Source organism: Acinonyx jubatus, chromosome B4, assembly GCF_027475565.1.
Source record: "Acinonyx jubatus isolate Ajub_Pintada_27869175 chromosome B4, VMU_Ajub_asm_v1.0, whole genome shotgun sequence".
Taxonomy (NCBI): Eukaryota; Metazoa; Chordata; class Mammalia; order Carnivora; family Felidae; genus Acinonyx; species Acinonyx jubatus.
In genome coordinates, this window is record NC_069387.1 from 97,980,541 (window position 1) to 97,993,842 (window position 13,302).

The following is a 13,302-nucleotide window of genomic DNA, read 5'->3' on the forward strand; positions in this document are numbered from 1 at the left end:
ATATGAATCTTAACTTCCCACTTACTTGCTCCATGATTGTGGGCAAATACTTAACCTCAGTAAGTTCCAGTATTCTCATTTGGGAAATGGATAGTAGTGCCCACCTCACAATTTAAAGGGATTATGGATATAAAGAATATATGGAGTATATTAAAATCCAGTCACTATCATTTTTTTCTGGTGATGATGTGGTGATAATTATGAAGGCACTAAAACTTACTCACCTATATGTTTTCATCCCCACTTACTATTTTTAAAATGGAATTTCGGGAATAGAAAGGAACTTGCAGATGACCTCAGCCAGTGGTCAAGCCTTTCTCAAGAGATCTCTTCGCTCCAGGGCCAGGAAGGAGGGGAATAGGGTAAGGACTCATGGATGGAGAAGAGTAAACCTCTGTCCTGCAGAGCAGGGCTAGTGAGCCAGGGACAAAGGAATGCTCATTTTAGAGACTTGGATCCAGACTTGCTCTGTGTGTGTGTGTGTGTGTGTGTGTGTGTGTGCGCGCGCGCACGTGCGCACCCACGCATGCACGTGCGTGATCATGGTGTATGTATCCATGTATGCCTGTGTGTCTGGATCTGTGTATGTTCATAGGACGTGGCTGTTAAATGGAATAGGACATCAAGAAATTATCAACACTGACACTGATTACAGATACTGGCAAATTAGCAGTATAGAAAGGGGAAATGAAATTTGGCTTAGCTGTGTAAAAGTAATACTAATTATAGTCACTTACATCAGCCCCTCACCATTTATGCCTAATTACCGTGCAGCACAATCATAATCATGTGTGACATTAAGTATATGCCCAATTAACTTTCATGTAACCTGTCTTGGTTAGGATCAACATATCTGTTCCACTTAGACACCTGCTTGGAGATACACCGCCTAAAGTCTTTGCTACTTTCAGGGCTAACAAGAGGGACTTGACTCCCTGGAGTTCTAGAACTGCCTGCCAGGTTGTACTGACAGTTACTCTAGTTTGGGAAAGCAGTCCTCTCAAACATACCTGAATGCAGGAGGAGGAACAAAGGATCTGAGGTTTTTTCCCTCTCCTTCCACACCAGAAGGTCTTCAGAGGGCCCAGGGAGTTCATCTCCCACAGCTGAGGGGACAGAGACAGAGAGAGTGAGAGAGTATGAGCAAGAGATAGCATCAGAGAGATATAGAAATAAACAAAGACACGCAGGCCAAGAAACAAGGAGCCGGTCAGAAAGAGGCGAAGGAGATTCAGAGACACAGACAGAGGTGGCGACAGAGGAGAAAGTAGACACAGATAGATATAAAAAGTGGGGGTAGAGGCCCAGAGTCAGTTCAGTGAGGAGAGTGAATTCAGATGCCTCTGCAGGCCTGGTTGATTTTCTCTGATAATTTATGATACAAAATAGTTCCCAGAAGCAGACTCAGACAATTCATTGGAGGGTCCCTCATTGTCCTGGATGGTGCGGAAACAGGAGGAGCAAGGTGAAAAGAAATGGGAGGTAGAGAGAAGATAGACAAAGACAGAAAAACAGAGAGATGGGGTAAGACAGATAGACATGGAGGGGTCAGGGAAAGGGAAGAGGGGAGTGAGGGGGTTAGTGAGTCTTCTGGATGCTTGGTCAGTACCAGGCTGTGGAGACAGAGAAACGGGGATATATTCATGACTTCCTTGTGGTGATAAAAATTTCCATGTCCTTAATGCACAGTGGGGATATGATTCGTTTATTGGGCATCAACTATGCACTGGAACCAGGCTAAATGTTTTTACCTATACTGACTCATTGAATCCTCAAAATGACACTAGCTGGCAGGTACTATCATGATGCCCATATTATAGAAAAGGAAACTGAGGCATGTAACCCGCCCAAAGTCACCCAGGTAGTAAATGAGATTCAAATCCTGCCATCTGGCTGTAGATCCTATGTTCTCAGCCATGACGTATCACCAGCAAAGCTAGCAGTAAAAACCAGTTAAGGGATCCATGATTTCTAAACATTCTTGCTTAATGATAATTAATTTTTAACTTTTAGAGAGAAAGAGCTAGTGGGGTAGGGGAGCAGAGGGAGAGGGAGAATCTTAAGCAGGCTTCACGCTCAATGCAGAGCCCAATGTGGGGCTCAAACACAGAACCCTGGGATCATGACCTGAGCCAAAATTAAGAGTCAGATGCTCAACTGACTGAGCCACCCAGGTGTTCCAATGTTATTAATTTAATATGCAAGTCAATCAACATTTCCAGAATGTAACATTTCATTCGCATGAAGACTTCAATATCTTGTTAGCTCAGCAAGAGAAGCAGGGGCAGAACCCTAGTGTTGTGGCTGACAAAGAAATAGAAGGCTGTAGGGGTCTTATTCCCTCATGACTTTCACAGAGTGAGATGGGCAGATTGCCGTGTCTCACCTCGGTAGGTCCTACTTCCGCAGTGAAGTGTGGCTCCTGTTGCTTTTCCATTAAGTGACCTTGAAGAGACTGGAATTTGGTTTCTCAGTGACTCCAGTTTTCCCTGTGGAAACTCAAGCAAAATCTCTTCATCAGCTTTCTGATCTGGTAATAAATAATGATAATTTGTAAGAGAACTCATTTGGTTATCATCCTTGGAGATTAATTGAGTAATTAATTTTAACCAAGTGCTTATGAAATATAAAGTGCTTCATAACTCTTAAGGATTTATGCTCCAGTGTTCTTATTAGGCCGGCAGGGCAGAGATCCTCTGCTTCGAAATGAGAAGCTGATTATGAATGCCCCTGATCAGGGCTGTTTCTCACTAGACTGCACCAATCCCCACTCAAGAACTCATCGGGAAGGCAGATGATTGTCATTTTTTACTTGCCAGACTGAAACTCTGAGCACTGAACTGCAAATTGGAAGGAACCAGAAAGAATTTGGCTTCCTGGTTACTCAATTGCTGGTCGCGTGTGCACCATATTGATTTTTCAGTAGGGGGGATCTTTTCTGGGAGTGGTGGTGCTGGTGTAAATGGCTTCCTATGTCCGTGGAACCCTTGCCACACCAAGCACCAGGGGATACTGGCATGATTGTAGCCCGTGCTTCCTTTCCATCACTGCTCACTTTTGAACATACTGACAACTAACACACACAAAAGGCAAGAAGGTGACCGTATTAGTTAGTGATTGAAACATAAACTTTGGAGTCATACAGGCTGGGTTTGAATCTGGCATAACTGTTCCCCACCTCCCACCGTTTCTTCTGTGCAGATAACGCCTCAGTTCAACTTATATTATTGTAAAAAATGACTATGCTAGAATCTTTAGAGAACTTGGTGACTGTGGTAGACAGAGCCAAAAAGATCTGTCCACGTCTGAAACCCCAGAACCTGTGAATATTATCTTATACGGCAAAAACATATATGGGTTACCTGATCATGGCAAACGATGTGATTACGTTAAGGGTTTTTTGAGGAGGTGTTTACCTAGGATTATCCACGTGGGCTGTAAATAATCCAGTGGCAAGTGTCCTTATAAGAGTGAGGCAGAGGGAGATTTGACAGAAGAGGAGGAAGCGGCAATGTGACCATGGAAGCAAGGATTGGAGTACTGTGGTCACAAACCAAGAAAGCCCTGGAGCCACTAGAAGCTGGAAGGGGTAAAGGACAGATTATCCCTGGAGTCTCCAGAGGGAGCACAGCCCTCTTGCCCCCTTGACTTCAGACTTCTGAGCTCCACAGCTGCAAGACAATACATTTCTGTTGTCTTATACCATTCAATTTGTGGTAGTTTGTTAGGGCAGCCAAGGAAACTAACACTGTGACTAATGGGATGAGGGAAGTGGTAACAGGGAAACTCGTTTTGCTTGGTACCTGTTAGTGGCGTTGCAACAAAATAGTGGTCTCTTAAACTCCACTGTGAAATATTCTTGTTGATCTTAGAACGGCATTCACACAACAATGTCTTTTTAGAATAAAGATACAGCAACCAAAAAGTCAGCATTTACATTACAGCGACTTGATTTATTACCTTTAAGATTTTCCCTCCCTTCAGGCGTTACATCGTTGTGAGGACATGTTCCTTATAATGCCAAAAATGATACTGTATGTAGTTGACTTTGATATGTGTTTATTCCCCCTGCAGAACACACACACTCACATTGAACTCACTCCTACGGACTGCGTGCAGGGTTTAGCTACAGCACCGCTAGATAGGTTAAATTTCCTTAGGACACTTCTGTTGATATTGCAGGCGTTAAACCTGTTGGGGAGAAATCCAAACCCATATCGTAGAAAAATTCAATGTTATGGTACCCCTCCATTAAAGTGCCTGCATAAAAGCATATTTTTTTAACTCAGGTTTATTGAGATGTAATTTATATGTAGCAAAACTTACCCTCTTTAGTCTACAGTTCTGTGAGTTTGAACAAATGCATAGTCTTATAACCACCACTGCAATCAAGATACAGAACAGTCTGTCATCCCAAAAAGTTCTTTCACACCCCTTTGCGGTCAGCTCTGCTTCCTAGCAACCAGGGTCTCATGACAGACACAGATAAGCAGGTGAGTTACCTCTCCTGCCTTCGTGCACAGTGCTTCCTTGGCCGTGGCCACACCAGCCTTATTGGGTCCCTTGTCCTCTCCACGCCTCCACCCTCAAGTTTTACCCCTCTTGTCCCTCTCAGCTGGAATACTCTTCTCTTTCTTTTGCACCTAGGCAGCCCCTACTCATCCTTGAGATCTCAGCTTTGACACCTTTTCCTCAGAGAAGGCTTTCCTGAGTCGTTCCAATCCCTCTCTGTTGCATTGAACACATGTTAAACGGCGATTTCACATTTGTGTATTCTTTGGTTAGTCTTCCCTTTAAACCGTAAGCTTCCTGAGGGCGGGGACTGGTTTTGCTCATGATCTAATGCTGAGCATATAATACAGTAGTAGGGGGGCGCCTGGGTGGCTCAGTTGCTCAGTCGGTTAGGCGTCCAACCTCGACTCAGGTCACGATCTCGCGGTCCGTGAGTTCGAGCCCCGCATCGGGCTCTGGGCTGATGGCTCAGAACCTGGAGCCTGCTTCGGATTCTGTGTCTCCCTCTCTCTCTGCCCCTCCCCCATTCATGCTCTGTCTCTCTCTGTCTCAAAAATAAATAAACGTTAAAAAAAATTAAAAAAAATACAGTAGTAGGTACTCAATAAATACTAAGTAAGTGAATCCATACTTTGAAACTAGTGATGTTCTAGATGTTTACTTTTGATTCTTTAAGGTCAATATTATCATTGCTGTTTCATTTTAGTGATTTTTTTTTCTGATGTGATGATCTTAAACCATACATTGTTAGACATTCCTCCTTTTACAAGGTGGACTCTAATTCCTCTCCCACTGAATGTAAGCTGACTCAGTGACTCACTTCTAATAAACAGAATACAGCAGAAGCGACAGTATCATAAAAGGTATAGCACTTTCTCCTTGCTTTCTCTGGGGACACTCAGCCTGCGGTAAGCCAGCTGCCATGTCATGCAGACAATTCAGCAGGCTTATGAAGCCCATGCAGTGAGTAACGGAGGCCGTCTGCCAACAGCCATGTCAGGGAGGGAATTGGATCCTTCAGGCCCCCGTCAAGTCTTCAGACGGCAGCCCTGGCTGTAACCTCACTGTAACCACATGAAAGACCCTGAGCCAGAACAATCCAGCTAAGGCCCCTCCCAGATTCCTAACCCAGGGAAACTGTGTGAGAGGATAAATGTTGGCTGTTTCACACTAGTAAGTTTGAAGATGATTTGTTACACAAGAGAAGCTGAAAGAGGTGATGAGGGAAGAAAAGAACAGCAAGTGTAAGTAACTTGTTTTAAGGTCACACAACCAGTAAATGGCAGGTGCGAGATCCAAACACAGGTCACGTGGCTCCAGAGCGTGCTTCTCTGTGTCACACCATGCCGTCTCCTAAAGGTGCTTAGCATGACAAACGCAAAATCGTTGGGCTGCTTTACAAAATCTTTGCAGATTTGTTCATGTTACAGTTTCAGGAGGCTTCTTTCTGGATTTCCAAAGAAGCTGCTGACTGGAGGAGTTTCTCAGAGAAGAGTAAGTCAAAAGGCAATTCTAATGGAGAAGTTTAAGTGTACTGAACTATTTAAAGAATTTCTGTGAAGACGTTCTGTTGGATGAGTGGATTGAAGCAAGTTTGTTATAAATTTAAAAAGAGAAAGTTTAAAAACCTGAAAGTAACTTTTTTTTTTCTTTAGCTCACTATTGTGGTGTAGTAAAATAGTTTTCACACTGTGAATGCATTATACTAGATTGCTCAATTTTTTATATATTCTACGTATTGATGTGTTTAATATTTTATATATTACACATCTTTAATAAAATTTATAAATATATATATGGTATATATACGATATATATATGGTGTATATATATATGGTGTGTGTATATATATATATGATGTGCATATATATATATATATATATATGGTAGACATGAGGGAATTACTGAAATTCAGTATTTCACTCAGATTTCCTAGTTATTATTCCAAAGGTCCATACCTTGCAGTAGGCAAAGATTTCTTCAACAGGACACGAAAGCAGGGATCTCAACATACAACCTTATTTAGCCATTGCAAGCTATTTACATGCCTGGTGCCCAGTGGTTTTGCAGTCTATGCTGATTAGAACTAATATCTTCATTCCATCACCCTGGAACGACTCATTTCCCTTTCTCCTTCTATTCCTTCCCTCTTCTCAAATTAACAAAACATTTTTTTCATCTAATCACTCCACTCATCTTTACTGTCTTTCTTTATTAAAGCATTGTCACTAGTTTCCTCCTCACGAGTATTGGACTCTTTAAGCTAATTTATGACGAGATCCCCTGGCACCTGGAAGCAGGAATGTTGCTGCTCCATGGAAAGTTCTGCAATTGTGAACCAGAGAGATGTCTCTCCATCCCTTGTATGTGATGCCATCTTCATGTCTGTGCAGGAGATTTAACTTGAGAATTGCTCCTTGGTGGCAAGGAACATGGAATACTTTGGTTCTCCCAATAACTTTGCTTTTTAAGAATCTCAAATCACCCTGGAGCTGGAAAAAAAATTAATAATGCCAAGTAACAGTACCTAGGTCTCCTTGGCTAAATAAAGCCCATTCCAGTGTTTGCTTTTATTTTTTTTAATTTTTAAAAATATTTTACTTATTTTTGAGAGCGAGAGACAGAGGCAGAGTATGAGCACAGAGAGGGAGACACAGAATCTGAAGCAAGCTCCAGGCTCTGAGCTGTCAGCACACTGCACACCGCGGGGCTCGAACTCGTGAACTGCGAGATCATGACCTGAACTGAAGTCAGACGCTCACCCGACTAAGCCACCCAGGCGCCCTCCAGTGGTTACTTTTGGAGCTGATAACTAAAATCTCAGAATCCTGTCCACTTTACAGCCCATCCCCCAACGGGAGCTCAGTTGTCTGTGACGTGGAGTTTGGCCTCTCTTTTCCACTCCTCTCCTGGGGCCTGCTTCCCAGCTGGTGGGGTGAGGAGAGGTGGGAGAGGGTTCAGGCACGTGTAGATGTGAGTGTTGGCACATTGGAGGTGATGGTGGGGACATGAGTAGTTCCAATTGGTCCTCACTGCTTCTTTACTGACCCTTGGCAATAAAAAGCTGGTGATGTCTCTGGCAGGGATGGGACTTTTGGGGACTCAGTAAACAACTCCCCTCTCACTGGGAGGCAGACCTGGGACTCAGGCTGAGGGAGATAGGAACACCTGATAATGCTTATACTGGTCTGCAGGGCTTAAGGAGCTAAGTGAAGCAGGCGAATGGATACTCCATCTCTGCCTCAGACACATGGACCCAGTCACGATCCCCAGCCTTGCTGATTTCTGTTGCAGGCCTGCAGGGGTGAGGCTGACCATGCTTCCTTTCTCATAACCAAGAGAAAGAAAGGCAGTGCTGAGTAAACACATAAAATTCTTCTACCCACACTCACCAGTCAGGCAAGTCCCTCTGCCTCCTGGGATGGGCAGTGAGTGAGGCAAGAGCTGAGGGAAGTCTCAACCAAGAAAGTAAAAAACAATCCGAATGCACATGTAGGAATATGTATGCACATTTTTATCTGATTTTGTAAGCAGCAGAGTGAGAGATATGGAAGTATACCTGGTAAGTAGTTCATAGGATTGCCCAGTTTGGCGGGTGGTGGCTGGGATACAATGTGAAAGGGGAAGAGGAACAGAGTATAGAGAGATAAGCAAAATGGGAAAAATCACCAAAACCCAGTATTACTGTGTCACCACAATATATATATTATTGTAGTAAGAAGTGATATTCAGGGCACCTGGTTAGCTCAGTCAGAAGAGCATGTGACTCTTGATCTCAAGATCATGAGTTCAAGCCCCATGTTGGGTGTAGAGCTTAAATAAATTTTTAAAAATCTTAAAAAAACAAAAAACAAAAAAAGAAGTGATATTCACAATATTTCAACCTGTATGGCATGGTTAATACTCTACCAATTAAAGTAGATACCAGGGGCGCCTGGGTGGCTCAGTCAGTTAAGCATCCAACTTTGGCTCAGGTCATGATCTCATGGTACATGAGTTTGGGCCTCACGTTGGGCTCTCTGCTGTCAGTGCAGAGCCTACTTCAGATCCTCTGTCTCCCTCTCTCTCTGCCCCTCCCATGACCATGCACACGGTGCTTTCTCTCTCTTTCTCTCTCAAAAAGTAAACATTAAAAGAATAAATAAAATGATGTTTAAAAAAATAAAGTAGATACCAAAAAACTGGGGCAGGATCCCTGAAAATTCCCTCACTGAACCAGGCGTTAATCTGAATTGTAGGGTGCTCCAAGGGGTCCTGGGAGGAGACCGGGAGACCAGGGTGGTAGGACGTGATTTTGAGGATTGCGGGGAGGGTGGCAGCACTTGAAAGGCTCAAGACCATGGCTATTTACTAAACCACTTCAGAAGCACGTCAATGTTTTGACAACGTGTACAGTTCTATCAAGGCATTCCACTTAAATAACATACTTGTTGACTTACTCATAAATTAACAGCAAATCCTTAAAATATAACTGGAAAGTTTTCTTCCTATACTATGTTATCTAATTCAACTGGGAATAGGCATAGCTTGTATGAAGAAAACCTCTGAATTCTGGGTGCTGGAGGATCACTTTAAAGCCTCACTCAAATGACTGGAAAGTTGATGCTTGGCTATTGGCTGGAAACTTCATCAGGGCTATGGATTAGGGCCTTAGTTCTTCTCCATCTGGGCCTCTCCTCAAGCTGCTTGAGCTTCCTTACAGCATGGTGGTTGGGTTCCAAGAGAACAAGGAGGTGGCCTTATATAATCTGAGAAGTCACACAGTGTCAGTTCATTATAGTCTATTGGGCAGGGCAATCATCCAATTTTTAGGGGAGGGGACCACTCCAGGGAAGAGTGTCAAGGTCTTACCATAAGAAGAGCATATGGCTTCAGATTCTGTGTCCCTCTCCCTCCCTGCCCCCACACACTCTTATCTCTCAAAAATAAATAAACATTAAAAAAAATAAAGAAGAGCATATGGCAAGGAAAATATGGGAGGAAATACAATACACCACAACAAATTTCTGCTATGTCTGTGATATCCATAGTCCATGCTGGCATGGGTCCCAAAGGTCTCTGCTTTTTTCCATGCTGCCACATGAAGGGCAACGATTAGCTTGTATAATTGAAAAATTGGAGGAAGAAGGGAAAAGTTAGTATTTTATAGTCAACCAAAGGAAGAAATAAAGTTAACGTTTGTTAAGTTCCTATTTAACAACATGGCAGGCTTTGTGTTGGGCACCTGTCATGGATCTTTATTAATTTCAAGATTTCAAGATCCTTATTAATCTCCACCACATAATATGTACTATTACTACCACTTCATAGATGAGGAAATTAAGACAGAAGAGGTATTTAGCAACTTGTCCAGCTATACAACCAGTAACTGATGGAGTCAGGATGGCAATACTGGTCTGCTTGACTTCAAAGACTATGTTCTTTCTGCCATGCTGTGCCTCAGAGTGTAGACTATAAACACAATCTGTAAAATGTCCCTATTTTGTTTTTTCTATGTAGTTAATTTTGTTTCTCTTATGCATACATAAAAGATCTTTTCTTACTTCTCAAAAGGGTTAGAGTAAAATATGGCAAATAGTATAAATGTATGAATGGACTTCTTTTTTCTAAATAACCAACAAAGTCTTCTCAAGGAGTATTTAATATAACTCCCTTCTCAATTAATGCCCACGTTATCATTTGTCCATGTAAGAATGTAGAAATTACTACATGGGGGAATTCTATGAGAAACCCACATTAAGGGCACCTGGGTAGCTCAGCCGGTTAAATGTCCGACTTTGGCTCAGGTCATGATCTCATGGTCAGTGTGTTGAAGCCCTGTGTTGGGCTCTGTGTTGACAGATCAGAGCCTGGAACCTGCTTCAGAGTCTGTGTCTCCCTCTCTCCCTGCCCCTCCCCCACTCTCACTCTGTCTCTCTCAAAAATAAACAAACATTAAAAAATAAAAAAAAATAGAAACCTATGCTAATTATTATGCTAATTATATTGTAAGGTAATGTAAATTTTAAGACATATAGAGGAATTCAGTATGGGAGTTAATTAAGTACAAAATGATGGGTAAATTGAGATACAAGTTCCACGTTTTGTACATATGTACTTTAGGAATAATATTAATATTAAATATACCATGGGACACCCTGTGTAGAGAAAATGGACATTTCTGTTGTTGCAGCAGGGATTTCCCTATAGTGGGGCACAGATAATGGAGTTCATCATAATTAGAACCCCTCAGTCATCAATTAGGTGTGTTTAATCTGGGCGTAAGGACCTCTGTTGCAATGATCAGGGAGGTTTTCACTCAGATATCTATTTATAAGATCTGGCACTGGTGATGGCGGGGATAAGAATGCCCCTCTCTTATGTGGTGCTAAATCCAAATCTAAAGGAGTAGTGAATGACAGAGACTGAAAGAATTACACATACTTTACCATACTGTTAACCCAAGCAGGAATGCGATTCAACCGTAACACGGTATGTCATCAATCCATGCTGCTGAGAGGCTTTTGACACTGACTTGGAAATAAAATTTCCTACTGAAACCTACTCTTTATTTTACTTATTTATTTTTTTTATGCTTATTTATTTTGAGACAGAGAAAGAGAGCGGGGGAGGGGCAGAGAGAGAGGGAGAGAGAGAATCCGAAGCAGGTTCTGTGCCATTAGCACAGAGCTTGATGTGGGGCTCAATCTCACACACGGTGAGATCATGACTTGAGCGGAAATCAAGAGTCAGACGCTTAACCGATGGAACCGTTAGGCACCCCGTGGTCTACTCTTTAAAATGAATAAATGATTGTTCGGAACGGAGACATGCTAAGTCACTTGGAGGGAACAGAATGGCTTCCAGGCCAGCAGGGCTTTGTGGTGATTTAGTGTTTTATGAAAACACTGTCGTCCATCAGAATTTAGGCGGCTTTGAACACAAACAAAAATGGTCATTGAGGCAAATGCTGGTTGGGTCTATTTGATCATTGTTCAGGAGGAGGAAGCCTTAGTCTTTTAAATGGTCCACTCTTATTCATTCATTAACTGAACTTTATCAAGAGCCTACCCGGTCAGGCATTATCCTAAATGCTGGAAATATGGAAGTAAAGAAGTCAAAGTCCTTATGGAGTCTACATTCTAGTGGGGAAGGCAGTCAATACAAAAAAATAAACACACATACCAATAACATAAAGTCTGTGGTCTGAAAAAAAGCTTAAGAAGGTAGGAAGACTGTGAATGAGGGCAGTGATGAGGAAGGAAATGGCATTATTTTAGATTAAAAGGTCAAGAAAGGCGCATCTGAACAGGTGACCTTAAGGCAGAGATTCTTGAATTAAATAAGAAAATGAGCCATATAAAGATTAGTGGGGAAGAGAGTTCTAAGTAAACACAACAGCAAGTAGAAAGCTCAGAGGTTGGAATGAATTTGTATGTTCAAAGAACAGAAAGGCCAGTTTGGGTACCCATTAGTGCTATTTGCCAAATGTGCTGGTTCTCTCTCCTTCTAGGTACAAGGTAAGATTGCATTAGCTAGTTCTTCTGTGCATAGGTAGGACCATATGACTTATTTTAGACAGCAAATCATGAGCAGAAATGACATGTGCCATTTAATGGACAGGGTGAATGCAAGGCTGTCTACAACTCTTTTTTCTCTTTCTGGCATGATGATTGGAAATACTTCAGACAGTGACTGCTCCATCAACCAGAATCTAAGAATGAGGAAGAAAACAATGGGGGCAAAGTTCCCAGCTGACCCCTAATAGACATAAATGTGAGCAAGAAACAAATTGTATTGTGCCAAGCCTCTGAGATTTGGAGTTTTTGCCTCAGTATAGCATAACCTGTCCTAGTTGATATAGTCAGCGTAACTGATGGAAGAAAGCTAGAGGGAGAGAGGTAGGAGATGTCATCTAAAGGATAAGCGGTGGGCAGATCATGTGGAGCCTTGTAGATTATGATACATTTGGATTTCATTCTGCATGAAAGAAAACTCTTTGGAGAGCTTCAAGCTGGAGAATGACATAACGACTTGCATTTTAAAAGAATCATTGGGAGCGTCTGGGTGGCTCAGTCAGTTAAGCATCTGACTCTTGATTTCAGCTCAGGTCATGATCTAACAGTAATGGGATCAAGCCCCACGTTGGGCTGTGTGCTGAGGGTGGAGCCTGCTTGGGATTCTCTCCCTCTCCATCTGCCCCTTCCTACCTCAAAAAAAAAAAAAAAAAAAAAAAAAAAAAGAATCATGCAGTCATGGAGGGGAAGTCCTTATTCATGGGAAATATATAGTGAGGTATTTAGGGATAGAGTGTAATGTCCTCAACCTACTTTCAGTATGTTCAGTATGGTTTAGTAAAACGTGTGTTTGCATGTATGTGCATGTGCACATGGACAAAGGGGTAAAATGGCAGTTGGAAAATCTAGATGAAGGGTATGTAGGTGTTCATTGTATGGTTTTTTCAACATTTTTGTGGATTTAAAAATTTTTAAATCAGGGCGCCTGGGTGGCTCAGTCGGTTAAGTGCCAACTTCGGCTCAGGTCATGATCTCGTGGTTCATGAGTTCGAGCCTTGCATCAGGCTCTGTCCTGCAGCCTGCTTCAGATTCTGTCTCCCTCTCTCTCTGCTTCTTCCCTACTTGTGCTCTGTCTCTGTCTCTCAAAAATAAATAAACATTAAACAGAATTTTAAAAATAAATAAATTTTAAATAAAAAAATTGGGGGGAAATAACTCAAGAGAAGTACAAGATGAGACAGAAACAAAGGCTGTAGGAGGCTGCTGCAGGTCAGAGATGAGGTGATTTGGGCCG

At 42.3% G+C, this 13,302-nt stretch overlaps 1 long non-coding RNA gene across 2 annotated transcripts in view; it reads left to right on the forward strand.

The window, feature by feature from the left end:
- Positions 1-5,738: 5,738 nt before the first annotated feature.
- Positions 5,739-13,302, forward strand: part of LOC128316437 (uncharacterized) — an 83,734-nt gene continuing 76,170 nt past the window's right edge. For both annotated transcript variants that reach the window (XR_008300354.1, XR_008300355.1), the window contains exon 1: positions 5,739-6,006. This is a non-coding gene — a long non-coding RNA (uncharacterized LOC128316437). The remainder of the gene's footprint in view (positions 6,007-13,302) is intronic.